This window comes from Perca fluviatilis, chromosome 16 (genome assembly GCF_010015445.1).
Source record: "Perca fluviatilis chromosome 16, GENO_Pfluv_1.0, whole genome shotgun sequence".
Taxonomy (NCBI): Eukaryota; Metazoa; Chordata; class Actinopteri; order Perciformes; family Percidae; genus Perca; species Perca fluviatilis.
This window is the reverse complement of record NC_053127.1, coordinates 26895755-26909524: the sequence shown is the minus strand read 5'-3', so window position 1 is coordinate 26909524 and position 13770 is coordinate 26895755. Positions and strand designations below refer to the sequence as shown.

Genomic DNA, 13770 nt, shown 5'->3' with positions numbered 1-13770 from the left:
TGTAGCGGATCAGAGACCCGTGCTGTTGCTGCCAGTCTCAAATTATTAGTGCTCGTTTCAACTGGCTGTGAATGCGAGCTAACATTACTTACATTACTTATTCACGTTATTGACGTTTGACTGATGGCTAGATCATTGTGTACTGATCTCTGTCAGATTAGTTTCAACACGTCACACAACATCAACATGGCTTTTTCGTGTAGAAATAGATCAAAACAGGCGAGAAAATGCTGCACCAAAGATTTCACAGAAACAAGAATACATTACGCCCTTTATACAATCATTCTCAGTGTTTCCACAAAACAAGCTCACAGAATCCGACAGACATGATGGCAGTTTCAGCCCAGCCAAGCTAGCTGCCCTCAGCGCCAGTACTTTTTGCTCACACTGGGAATATTAGAACTTCCTGTCTTTAAAACGTTACAGCATAGCCATTATATTTATGACAGCACGGTCATTATAGGAATGACAGCTTTCCTGCTACCCATTGTTGCCATTACAGCTGAAAAAATTATGGTTTGCAGTGTCTGTGGTGGGCAGTAAGTAGAAACCTGTCAGAACAGACTGGAGGTGGACTGAGCAGCAGGATTAACACAGCTCATGAAAATAACTTCAGTTTGATTTTGACGGAATGCACCTATACTCACTATTCACTCACATTGCTAATTGCAAGGTAAGTCATTCCGAGAATCCCACTGTGCTATTTTCAATGCCAATGTGGTAAAACAATGCTGATTAAGGAGATTCATAAGTACTAATTAGTACTGCTCAGTAACAAAAGGGGAAATTTATGAGCTTATAGGTATAACAAGGACCGTTATTATCATTAAGTAGTGTACACCTACGTTCATCTGGTTGAACAGATAAAGTTGTAAATTTTCAGCAACCTTTTAGCCTCTTTGAGAATTCTAATTTCTGCAATATGTCTGTGGGCTTACACCTGTTTCTAAGGAATTTGTCATATTTTAACAGCATTTTGCATCCAACTGTTTTTGTTGTTTTTAATGAAAGCCGTTGTTAAGCCACTTGCCATTTGCAGCAGAAACAGAAACACAGTCCCTCTCTTCTCCACGGTGAAAGCATTAGAGGGGAGGAAGGGAAGAGAGGGCTTTCTGGAACCATTGGGGCCTTTGGTGTTGGTACCCTTGCCACAGGCCTGCACTTAGCTGGACAGCCTCTCTTTGGCCGTGACCACAAATTAATTAGTTGTACATTTGCAGGGTAAACAGCACGTTGAACCACTGCTGACAAAACTGAGGTTCATTGGATCAGTGTTGGCTGGGAGACAAGAAAGGGGCAGCTTGTGACAGGATGTGTCTCTATACCACCAGCTAATCAAGCATCTCCATAGCCCAGTCTTAGCTCACTCTCCACTCACAACATCCGTCTTTCTCTTTTTCATGTTGCAATTTTTTTCATTCAGATGATAAATACATATTAACTTAATTTACATGTAAATGAAGGTATTACATCATCTCCTTTGTGCGACTTTTTGAGCATCCATTAGCGTATTTCATTGGAGAAGAGTTGGCAATGCTGTCTTTCGTGGATTTATCCAGACATTTATTGTAAACTTCCTGCCATTCTGTGCAGCAGACGCCTGAGTTTTATGAGAGCTATTTATTTGGCAGAACGGGAGTGGCGATATCAGCACATGCACTCCAAACCGAAATCCTTCCAAGGCAAATAAACTACAAATGGACATGAAAACATTTCCAATTGTTCCCTAATTGCTGTTGATTGTTGTAATGCTGATTGCAAATTAGAATGAAATATGATACATAATTAATCAATATTAACCACCACAAAGGTCTAAATATGTTCAACAGTATGTGGTCTTTACTGCATTTGTGTGCGAGGTAATTCATAGGATAGCAGGTTTGGTAAACTCAAACACAATCCTGTGTTAAAGCCATCCATTCTCTACACTGGCTTTATTTCTGCAGCTTAGTGTGTCATTTAACAGCCACCTAAGACAAAAAGTCTTTTCAGGTGCTGCGATGCATGAAATTTGACATTTCGTTTCCAATAATCAAAATGTAATGAAGTCAAGCACTGAAAGCATGCAAATAGACCTTAGGTATATCACATATTACACAATGCATGGTGTAACCTGTTTTGACATGAAAAGAGACACATATAGTCACATATCTTACAACTGAGAGAAAACATAGTCCACCTTTATTTGAGTGGACTGATATGGATGTTTATAAACAGGGAATCAGTTCATTAAGATGTCACCGGGAAGAGCAGTAAATACCAAAGCTGGTCAAGAAGTTAAAACCCTTCAAAAACAATGACATGGCTCCAAATTCATCCAGCCAGACAATGGGGGAGAGATCTCTGTTTCATACCTCTCAATATGGACAACATCCTTGACTCAGTATCACATGTTTATGCCCGTTTTGTACGTTTTCTTTTTTCCTCCAGTTTGACCTGGTCAGGGTGTTTGAAGCCTGATGGATCAGTTGTTTCTTCAGCTTCTTGTAGATATTGGTGGTGCATTGGAGCGGCACGGCTCACATTATGCTTCCGTGGAGATGTTGCAGCCTTTAGCTCGACAAAACGTGGGATTGCGGGGTCCTAGATCGGTGATTCCCAACCAGGGGTTCTCATACACCAGGGGTTATGTTTGCTAGGGGGGTAGTGGAAAGATTGCAGAGTGGTTAAAAAAAAAAGAAAAACATGTACAAATCAAGTGTAACACCTGATACCAAGTGTTACAATTGAGAGTGCATCAAACTATTTAACAACAGAGAAGAAAAGTTGTTGAAATAATAAGGGATAAATGTTGAAATAGTTTGCTAAAAGTAATCAAACGGTTGAATAGGTGACTGAAATATATAGATAAATGGTTGAAATAGCTCAAATGAATGAAACAGTTAAAATAATTGTAATAATTCCCACTTTTATATAATGAATAGTATTCAGTGACAATCACTTTAAACACATTTGAAACGAGGGGTGGTGAAGGTCCATCTAGTTGGGAACCACAGGAGGTTAACCACCAGTGCTGTGCCTGCTGTCTAACTGCTCTAACAGCCAGGCCTACAGTACATAGACACTCCTATAGATCCGACTCATCAGACCACAGGCTTTGGTAAATATTGCAAACAAGGTTGTGAGGTTCAAGCTCACATTCTAATATTGAATCTAAGCCAGTGCAGGTGCAAAGATGAGAGATGATGACAATTTCATGATATAACTACAAAGAGCAGACAGGAACTGCTCTCCCTCCCCTGCTATGCTTCAGTCTCGCTGTGTGCGCCGTGCATATCTTTCCCTGATTACATCAGCTGTGGTGCTGATATAACCATTTACTGTGGTTTGAGGCTAAAGAAACACAGCTTCCTGCATTCATTTTGTCTTTTTCGAGTATTCAGAATGTCTGCCTTTTTTTTTTGTTTTTCTTTTTTACAGAAGAGAAAAACTCTTGATGCCTCAGTCTTTTCCAAACACGACGGTTTAACGAGGAACTGAGGAGCTATACTTTGGCTGTGCATGCAGAGTGACCAGTTCATCTGTAGATGAAAGCCATTCGCAGATGAAAGCTGTGCGGTCATCATTGCATTGACATAGTCCAATATGTGGCTTTACTTTTAAAAGTGGTATCCTTGTATCTGTGAATTGAATGTGGAATAACAATAGCTGTTGGAACAGACATCAATAGCTTGAAGCTGCTTGTGAGAGTGTACTGAGCTGGAATAAAATCACAATTCTTCTGACTCAAAAGAGCCTGTGTTGCTCTACCACAGGCAATGTTATTTCCTCCTTCTGCCATGTTGACAGACTGAAAAAGCAAGCTGCATCATCACTCAATTTTCATTTTGGCTTTCATTTAAGGAACAGGCTCTACAGTATAGGTACATTGATGCAGAAGACGCGATAAATCAAACCTTCTGCCTGCTTGTTGGTGCATGCTTTTCCCATTGGAAATATGTTCTTCTAGCAACTTAATTTGCTCTGCGCTACACATTCACACCGACATCTTTTAAACAATATGTAGCTCGAAACCGCTTCAATACAACATGGAGCACAACTACTGTATGTAAAAATACGGTTTATCTGAGTATAATAGCAATATCTCTGACAATACAGTCCCATGCGCCCTTGATAAAAATGTTTCTGCTTGTACACATACATGCTGGGTGGATTTGTGAAATATTGCTCATGTTGTGTTAATCTAATAACTCTTATTGTGTAACACAGGGGAGAATGCCGGAGTTTGAGGCCTAAAGTAAGGTGAACAGTGAACATGCTGATAATTATTATTTGCATGAATTTTAATTAAAAAAACACATTTAGAAATCTAAAATGCAAAACACCAGCAGCGAATGGTGGTTTTCCTTTTCTATGTTAAGGCTGTAAATGAGACATGAAAGAAGCTTTCTGGGGCCGAATGGTATTGACATTTGTAGACACTAATGCGTTTAAATCCAGCAAAAGGAAGAATGTGTCTTCCAGAGATTTAGTGATCTGTTAAGCCCTCTTGTACTGTAAATCAGTGTCTTATGAAATGCCCAAGCATTCATTCTCAGTGTCGTTTGTTAGTAACGGCGCTGTATCTGACGTGTTGACAAAAATACACGCAAATTCAGTAAACTGTCAGAATCACTGAGTAGAGTGCCGCTCAATTGCAAACCTTTGTATGGCCCAAATGTATTAAATATTGATGTTTCCCATGAGGTGGAATATGAGTGAGTTGTATAGTATCTGCATGTGTGATGCCTGGTTGTGTAACATGAAAGGCTTCAAGAAATCTATTAATCTGTAAATCTGCTGCAGCAGAGCAAAGAATATCAAGTAACTTAATGTCAAATCCAATGTACAGTATGTGCTGATATAGAGTATTTCAAACCCACACATGCTGCTGACACCTTTCTTAGAGTTAACTAAGCTGAAATGTTCCCTGTGCCGTGCTGTGACTGCAGTTTGATTGATGGTCCAAAAGTCAGAGAGAGAAGCCATGACATCAGATTTTGTACACTGTGTTGTTTAGTGCAGCAGGCTCCATAAAGGGGTTCACAATAGTCCTCATTCATCATACAAGAGTAGAAAACAAGCATTTTTTAAATGGACTGTTCGTTTTTCTGCTGTTTACTAGTAATTGTAGTTGGATCATAATGGGGCAGCCCACCTCCAACACATTTACATGCACATATTCTGGTTTTTGCCCTTATTCCGGAAAAAGACAGCATTCCGACTAAGCTGTTTACATCGCTAATGAAAATGAATATACCATTAATATTCCCGTTTACGTGCAGCCGTGAAGTTTTCCACCGGTGGCAGACTTGTTTGACAGTGCCAACATAGCCTCCCTCTTTCGTTCCTTCAACCACCTTCTTGAAAAGGTTGGCGTTGCGATGTTTGCGCATATGCATAAACGTGTTGATACCCAAGTCTTTCATATTGTTTTAAACGTAGGTGTGTGTCTTCTTCTGACCAGAAATGTGGGCTTTTCTTTTGGGCATACATCTCTACCACAGCTGGTAGGCCGGTTGGTTTGTGTACAACCATAGCAACACACAGAGCTGACCATAAGCCTTAAACAGGCGAGAGGCCGTAAACTGACTATAAAGTGTCACAGACTGCGGTAAAACCCTGATTGAGACGCATATTCCAAATGCGCTGTACACATGTCCAAAGAATGATCCTAAAACCCAAATAATTCCGGCATATGCCACGTCTTAATCTTATTAGGCCTTATTCGGAATATCCAAACGGAATGTGCTGTTAAACAACCTGTTTCAAATTCGGAATATTGTCATATTCTGAATAATAGTAGAATATTATTGTGCATGTAACTATACTCATGTGAATGACTCCACTTGTAATTCACTGGAGTGCATACAGTATGTGGCATCAAGACGAGACCCTTCACATCACATTATACACATTAAAAGCATGCATAAAATACCACATTGTTGTATACGGTTAATGTCGTGGTGAACCCAAGGGTGCACTCATTTGGACTAATGCATTCAGAATCACTTTTGTTGTGGTAATTGTGCCACATACATGAACACACACATTTCCTCACTCTCTCTTTCTCTCCCTTCAGCATTTCTCTCTCCTCTTTCTCTCAGACGTCGACCTCTCTTCTTTCTTTCAGGCTGCCATGTTATTTTTTTATTTTCATCAGATAGACAAATGAGAAACAAGAGAGAAAGAAAGCCTCGGGGCTCGTGTCCTCACATCATCACCACTCCCTTTATCTCCCCTCCCTCCCTCGCGTTCTCTATCCTCCATCTTTCTGTCTTCCTGAGTGACAGCTGGCAGCCAGTAGGGTACAGTGGGCATGCCAACTCTGGTGCAGATATTTGCCAACTGACTTGAGAAAATACACATTTGAACGTGACTGGCTATTGCGTGCTGTAGCCGTGGATCTGTCCTATTGCTGCTCTTTTCTGGATAGCTCAAACACATGCAGCACACATTACATTCTCTGCTGCCCAGAGAACTGTGTGGCCATTAAAACATGCAACAGTACATTCACAAAAGGCCTGTAAATGAATCCAGGGGGACAGACTCGAGGCAGAGACAACGCAGGCAGCTGCCATAAAATCCACCATTTAAAGCAGCAGGGCGGGGAGAAGAATTGATTAGAAAAAAAACAATTACATGTGGGCTGATTTTAAATTAAGATTGATTTTTTTTTAAATATAAGGATGAAGATAGATTGACAACCTTAAATCCATTCCTTATTTGTTAACATATGATGCAGATGTTTGTGTTTATTGCTTCTGGAAGGCTACTACGTTTGGTTTCTTTTTTGTTGTGACTGGAGCAATAATTAAGCTCCGCTTTGTTGCTCATGTGGCTTCTTTCCTCTCTTTTTCTTTCTCCAAAAAAAATAAATAAAAGGAAGGCGCTTTGCATTTAAATTCAAGAGCTTTATAGCACACAGCAAAAGGAAGACATCTCCTGTAATGACTCTGCAATATGCAAACAGCACCTTTATTATACAAACAGTGTGACATCCCACTCCCCCCTGTGCAGTAACAGTCACAGATATATACACACATATATATATATATATATATATATACACATATACATATATATATATATATGTGTATATATATATATATATATATATATATACATATATATATGTATGTATATATATATATATATATATATGTATATGTGTATATATATGTGTATATATATATATGTATATATGTGTATATATATATATGTATATATGTATATATATATGTATATATATGTGTCTCACACTTCAGACGGTACAGTTGATACTGAGCTGAGTCTTAAATATGTGACGTTGTGACTGATAAGTGGGGTTGAAAACAGGAGAATCAGGCATAGAAAAGGAACAGCAGTTATTATTTCATAATTTCCAAAATGTTCTTATTTTAAATAATTTCCCCAATGGCAGACGTTCTTTTTTTCTTTCTTTTCCTCATTTCTTCACTTTAAATGGGAAGTGACATGTGATTTGGGTCAGGTTCTCTGGTTGATGCAGACTGAACAGGAGCTCTGGAAATCCAAGATCTGATTAGTGTTTTGTGGGGCCTGGATTGCAGAATTTTACAGCAATTTACAGAGGTCAGTGGTTGCAAAGAGGAAATTACAAGACACAAGATTACATAAAGCATATTAAAAGAAAACAAAATGTGTGTCTATACTCACACTCAATATCGCTGTGTAATCTGGGATTATTATAGTGCAGAAGGAGGGCATGTCCAGCACTTCATGCAACGCAGAAATGCACAAAATAAAAGAAGAAATAGACAAAACACAAGGCTCAGACTTGAACCTTAAGGGATAAAGCAAGACAGGCGGTAATGAAAAATCAGGGATTTTTTGTTTTGCTTTGATGGTGGAGACAGGCAGAGAGAGAGAGAATCTGAGTCAGAGACAGAAACACCAGTAACAACAATCTCCTGGAAACATGAGACAGTTCACAGACATTTCTATCACATCTGATATATGTGCTCTTAGCACCAGTTAAAGGTGTTAACATCCAGCATCCTCACACTGAGTGCTACCATTTCTACAATAACAGCTGAGACATTTGTTTAATTGCCAAAACAACCAGGGCAGCCACCACAAAGCCTTTACACTACAGACGGCATTATGTTTTCTCTGCATTTCGTTATAAAGCAATTTATAACAATTTATATATTTTTTTACAACTTCCTGGTATTTTATAGATCAAACAATGAATCTTTTCAACTAGAAACCTATCAGAGTAATAAGAAATGGAAATAATTGATAGTTGCAGCCCTAATCTTTAGCCTAATTTATTAAAGTGACAGACAACCGTTTGTCTTTAGTATTTCCATGCAATGCATTGGGAGCATTCCCAGTGTCAGACGTCACATTTGCATCATACATTTCCCTCATCCATTCTTATTTCTTATATTTTTAGCCCCCCCAGCTAACATCCACCATTTCCAACACTCTTTTTGACAGAGAAAGCAACAGGAATGAGGGATGTTATAAACTAAAACCAGAGTGATGCATTTTTTCAGCCTGCTGGTAGATCACGTCTGCCTGCTGAAGCTGCTCCGCCCTTTAGTCATTTAAGTCACACTATAGGTTTCAGTGGTCATTGGAATTCCTTTTTACGAGCCCACTGATCAATCCATCCCGTAATTCAATCCCCGGTCAATCATGTTTAAATGAATAATTCACAAACCATGACAGAAAGCTCAGTGAAATGGCTGACGAGCAGGGCACTGGCCTTATACTGCAAGGAGACCTGGATGGAGTCTAAAATAAAAGTGGATAAGCTCACAATGTATAAAATGAAAAGGGAACATTTGTGTATCACTGTGCTGTGTTCAGATGATCTGTGAGCAACATAATCAACATGTTCCCAGAAATCTGCCAAAGTGGACAAAACTGATTTAAATATTGTTGTGATTTTGCCACTATCAAAATTAAGGCAACATTTCAAAGCTTTGTTGGCATATGCACAGAGAAGAGGTTGCCATCCATAGAACAGAAATATTTAAGGCCCTGAAAACCTATTTTCTCATTCAGCTTTTTATTATTAGGGGTCCAACATGAACATATTTTTGTAAAAGTGAGGATAGTTGTTGGTTATTTCATATTTGAGATTTTTGTTTTTTTGCTCTGTGCTCTTCTCCCTGGTTTGAGGTGAACTCTGTGACAAAAGAGTGATGTCACATACGTCCATGCACCAATCAGGAGGAGTATCTGGTTCAAATGTTGGTGAGTTGTCCCAATGAGTCAGATTAGTTTGTGTGTGTTTTTTTTTTTTTTATCTTAAAGATGTTTTTTTTAATTATTTGATTGTTTCTCATTTAGTCATGAATGTGGAATGTTGTAGAGAACAAGCAAAACTGGAGAGTAACAGGAAAGGAGAAAATTACTTAGATGAGCATTAATGCAAATGTGTGCCGTAACTCAGGTGTGAAACAGTATTATGACTGTGTACAGTACATTTAGATGTGTAATAGTACAGTACTTTGGGTGGATACATTCGAGACAAGCAGTGGAACAAATGTGATAATTGGGGTCGCTGTAGTAAAGTCTCAAAGTCAAACTTCATAATGACCATGCTGCTTGACTAATGAACATGCTATATACATTTATAATTGGCATGTATTATATACATTGCAACATGGCGAACAACTTTGCCTGTAGGATCCATTCGCTTCACATATAAAACTTTCATTTTTATTATTAAAAGTGAAAATTTCTGCTCACAGCTTTGTTTTTCTCGTGAAATTTTCACTTTGTTGTTACAGATTGATGCTTCCCAAAGACCGCTCGTGAGCAGTCAGCTATATATATATATATATATAGCAGCACAAACATTAACAACTAGCCTGTGCTAAACCTTTGTAGCTTCACAAGACCAGAACATAGAAGCAATCATAGCTTGTTGCACCACCCACATTAGGTCAGATTACAGCTACACATCAGCCGCTCGCAGTGTGGAAGCCCCGTCAGGGTGCAGTAACCAGCAGCCCACACAGACGGGGTCCAGATGGACAGGTTTACTGTTTCTGATTTCCTTCCCTCCTCCTGCCACCGAGCAGTCCTCTCTTTGCGCTTCAGGCTTTGTGCCTTGTGAAATGAAGTGTGATGATCAATTGCGCTGAAAATTTCTCAGAAGGTATAAAATGGAGTTCTGTGGCGCCGGTCTGCCTCCTGAATTTTTTAACTTTCCACTGTTCAGAAAGACAAACTGCTACCCTTTATGGAACAGCCTTAAGCAGTTTGATTATTAATACTGTCTGTGTTTAATATTACAGTAGAGAGTTGTATAATATGTAAACAAATTACAGTACATTTTTATAATTTATGAGCTCTTTAGAAAATTACATTACACCCTTTTTATACAAGTATCTGGTTTCTTTATATTTCTTAACTAATAAAAGAGGAGCGCTTGACCCCTCTGGGAGTCCTTCATCTGTATTTTTTCAGTGTTATAGTTTTCAGTGTCAGAGTCACAATCTGTCATATTGCCATGGATCTCTTCCAGCACACGCACTCTCTGAGAATAAAGCAAATTAAAAATAAAAAAAAGCCAGGAAAACATAAAATTTCTTGACTTTGAGGTTATTGGCTTTGTGACTGGAGAGAAGGTTTATGGTGGGGAGCTTTTCAAAGGCTAAAAGGAGACAAAGGAAGCTAATCTCACTTAGAACGGTAAAATCTGCTATATAGCTAATGAAGTATTATACTGTGTTCAATGAGGTAGAGGCACTGCAGAGAGCCTACGCAGTGTGTGCGTGTGTGTGTGTGCGCTTTGTTGTATGGGTGGGGGTTTGTTTGTCAGGGGGCTGTGGTGATAATGCTGCCATCAAGAAGTGAAGTCTTTCAAGGGAGAATGAGCATGTACGTCAGGAGGAGAGGGAGAGAGAGCTGGTGATTTTAGTTCAATAGAAAGGACATAGTGAAGGAAGTGTAAAACCAAAATAAGAAACAGAAGGGTAGTGAGAAAAAGCAATATATTATGACCATGCCAGTGTGTTTGCTAATTTCAGACCTTAAACTACAAGTGATGTAGAGTGAAATTTAACTACTTTTTTAACTGAGTTTTTCATTAATATCCATATAGGATAACAAAACTAACATACTGATATTTAGGTGTATGTTTGGTCACGATCTTATTGTACAGTGTTAACATGCTAAGATTTGCTAATTATTACAGTTTATACTAAGGGGGACATTAAGATCCATGCAGCTGCCCTGGAAGACGATGTTGGGGGATTTAAACACCAAACACAGATCTAAACCAAATTGCATGGCAAGCCATCTACTAGTTATTGAGATATAATTTATATCTGTTAAGGAAAAACTCAGGAGCAGCACAACTTAATTCACATACGTGAAGAAGGTTTTTGGAAAGTCCCAACTCTCTGAAGTTTCTCTTCCTGAAGGACTATTTAAACTTCAGTGTAAACAAAGATATTGCAGGCGCTGTAAACACAGATGCTTAACCCAAATTCTTCAGCACAGACAGAATGTGTTCAGTGTTTACTTCCTCTATGGCCTTGGCAGGATGAGGGAGCACTGTGTAATCATAGTTGTTATGTCACCCGTCATCTAAGGAGACACACAGTTGAAGGACTACTGTGCTTGGAAAGGTTATGAGGTTATGTTGAACACTGACCTGAATAGGGCTGGGTAGGCATTGACTGAAATGCCTCGTCATATAATACCCAATTTTGAATACCTAAGGGGTAAATCTCATCAGCGTCAGTGAGCCAGTAGGCATGCAGCGTGCTTCTACCAATATCAAATAATGCTTTTGATTGGCTTGATTGACATTACACGTTGTAGAGACACGCAGGAAAAACTCTAGGTTACACAGAGATGGGGCTCACGTAGTAGATTTGTGCCGTAATGTTGAAATTTCTTTTTGTTTTATAAAATTGGTATCATTTAGGAACAGGTATCAAAGCCACGGTATTGGTATCGGAAAAAAATTGAACGATACCCAGCCCTAGAACTGAATGAGACCTGGATATCACTGTCTCAACTTACATAGCATGAGTTTGTAAGCGGAAAATTCCAACTACAATATCAGTCTGGACCAAAGTGGTGGACAGACGGACAGACATTGCCTTTCATAGAGCCATTCATAGAGTCTTGACACCAGCATGGCTAAAAATCAATTAGTGGACTCTTGAGACCTGCTCGAGAAATTAAGCACAGTGAACTTCAAGTCTGTATTACTTTCTTATGGGTTCCCGTTCTTCTGTATTTGGGTCCTATCCCTTACCTACCTTATTCACAGCATCGTGACATGAATGCAAACTTGAAATGGCTATATTCAATATTTTTATATTAACAATGGCTCACATGATTGTATGCAAAAACCCACAGAGATTTACAGCCGAGTCTGCAGTTCTCCTCAGTTCTATGGAGCTTTGTAGCGTCTTTCAGCTCACTGCTTTGCTCTTTTCAGCCTTGCAGCTTTACTGTTTGGTTCCGTCTCACCACTCTCACAGCATTGTTTTCAGCCGCATCAGGCAGCTGTTTTTAGTGACAAAGCTCTAAAAACCCACTGTACTGTACACTACCTGCCAGAACCAAACCACAGACAGACACAGTCATAGACTAGCTGGTGAACAAAGTGGAGAATTTAGCAATATTTTGACTATTTCCCTCAGGAATTGGTGGAGACAAAAAAGGGAGTGAATATTGGACTTCATCAGGTGGATAGAAACACGACTCCAGATGAAAGTTAATGTTGCTCCATAACTGCTGGATGTGTCAGTGAGCAACTTAGAATGTGAAATGTTGTCAGTGTTGTGTTCACAGCTTCAGGAGCCATGTCATTTGATTTTCATACCATACAGAAATTGATCCAAACTTATTTTTTAGACTAATGGCTTCCATTTTAATCTGAAGTAGTTCACATTTTCAACCATACTTTTGTATACGATTGTTGATGTGAAATGTATTAGCTGTAAGTCCAACAAAGGAGTACGTAGGAGTCTGCAGTAAAACATCCATACAGATAACACTATTACAGCACAGTATATTTTCACATTACTGTAACTGTAAAAACAAGAACATGGTAGTGCTATGCTGAAGCGATTAATCTAGTGAAAAAAGTTAATGTTATTTAGTTCTGTAAAATGCTGTCAATGTGATGATCGGACACATGTCAAGGTAGAGTTGCTCAGAGTCAAGGGCATGCAGTTTGAAAGATGACGACTATATTTTTCTCAGCAGGAGAGCAAATGTCATCAGTCCTGGAAATATGGCTGAGCAGCAGCGCTGTGGTCAAAGGTCATTAGAGACAGTGTTATCACAGACTAATAGAGAAAATAACAGTTTTATTTTTAATATGTCAATGACATGATGCATGTTTATTTTGAATTTAATTTCGATTTTGCCTGCATAGGCACATAGCACTGTGTTTTTTAGGCTCTTGATCATCTGAGTCTCCAGAGTGATCTGAGGATACTCTCAAGGCTTTTTCTATCAAGAATGCCTCAAGAAAATGCTTGAAACTGTTCTTTACCTTGGGTTCTTGTTTTCTGCTGCTCTCCATTTGTCAAGTCCTGCTCTATCATTTTATGCTTAGCTCTCTTTTCCTATTACCTCATGTGCAAGACAGTATGGCAGCCCGTGGGATATGTCAACAGACTCATTAAATTATTAGACCTTGTTTTTTATGAACTCTGTAGCATACACAACTAGCTGCAACCTCTTAATATTCATGCAGCATGACCGAGGACCACGTGTATCAAAATAATGCAGTCGCATACAGAATAAGACAACCAAGTACCTATTTTGACATGTAGCTTT

The 13770-nt window shown here is 39.0% G+C and overlaps 1 protein-coding gene across 4 annotated transcripts in view; it reads left to right on the top strand.

Annotated features, from left to right (window-relative positions):
- The window catches only part of flrt1a (fibronectin leucine rich transmembrane protein 1a), a 70658-nt gene that overhangs the window by 31683 nt on the left and 25205 nt on the right, over positions 1-13770 (top strand). Inside the window, exon 1 of one of the 4 annotated variants that reach the window (XM_039777575.1) lies at positions 9103-9207. The exons of the other annotated variants lie outside the window; for them this stretch is intronic. The gene's annotated coding sequence lies outside the window, so the exon portion shown is untranslated. Of the gene's footprint in view, positions 1-9102; positions 9208-13770 lie in introns of those variants that run through there. 4 annotated transcript variants of the gene reach the window in all.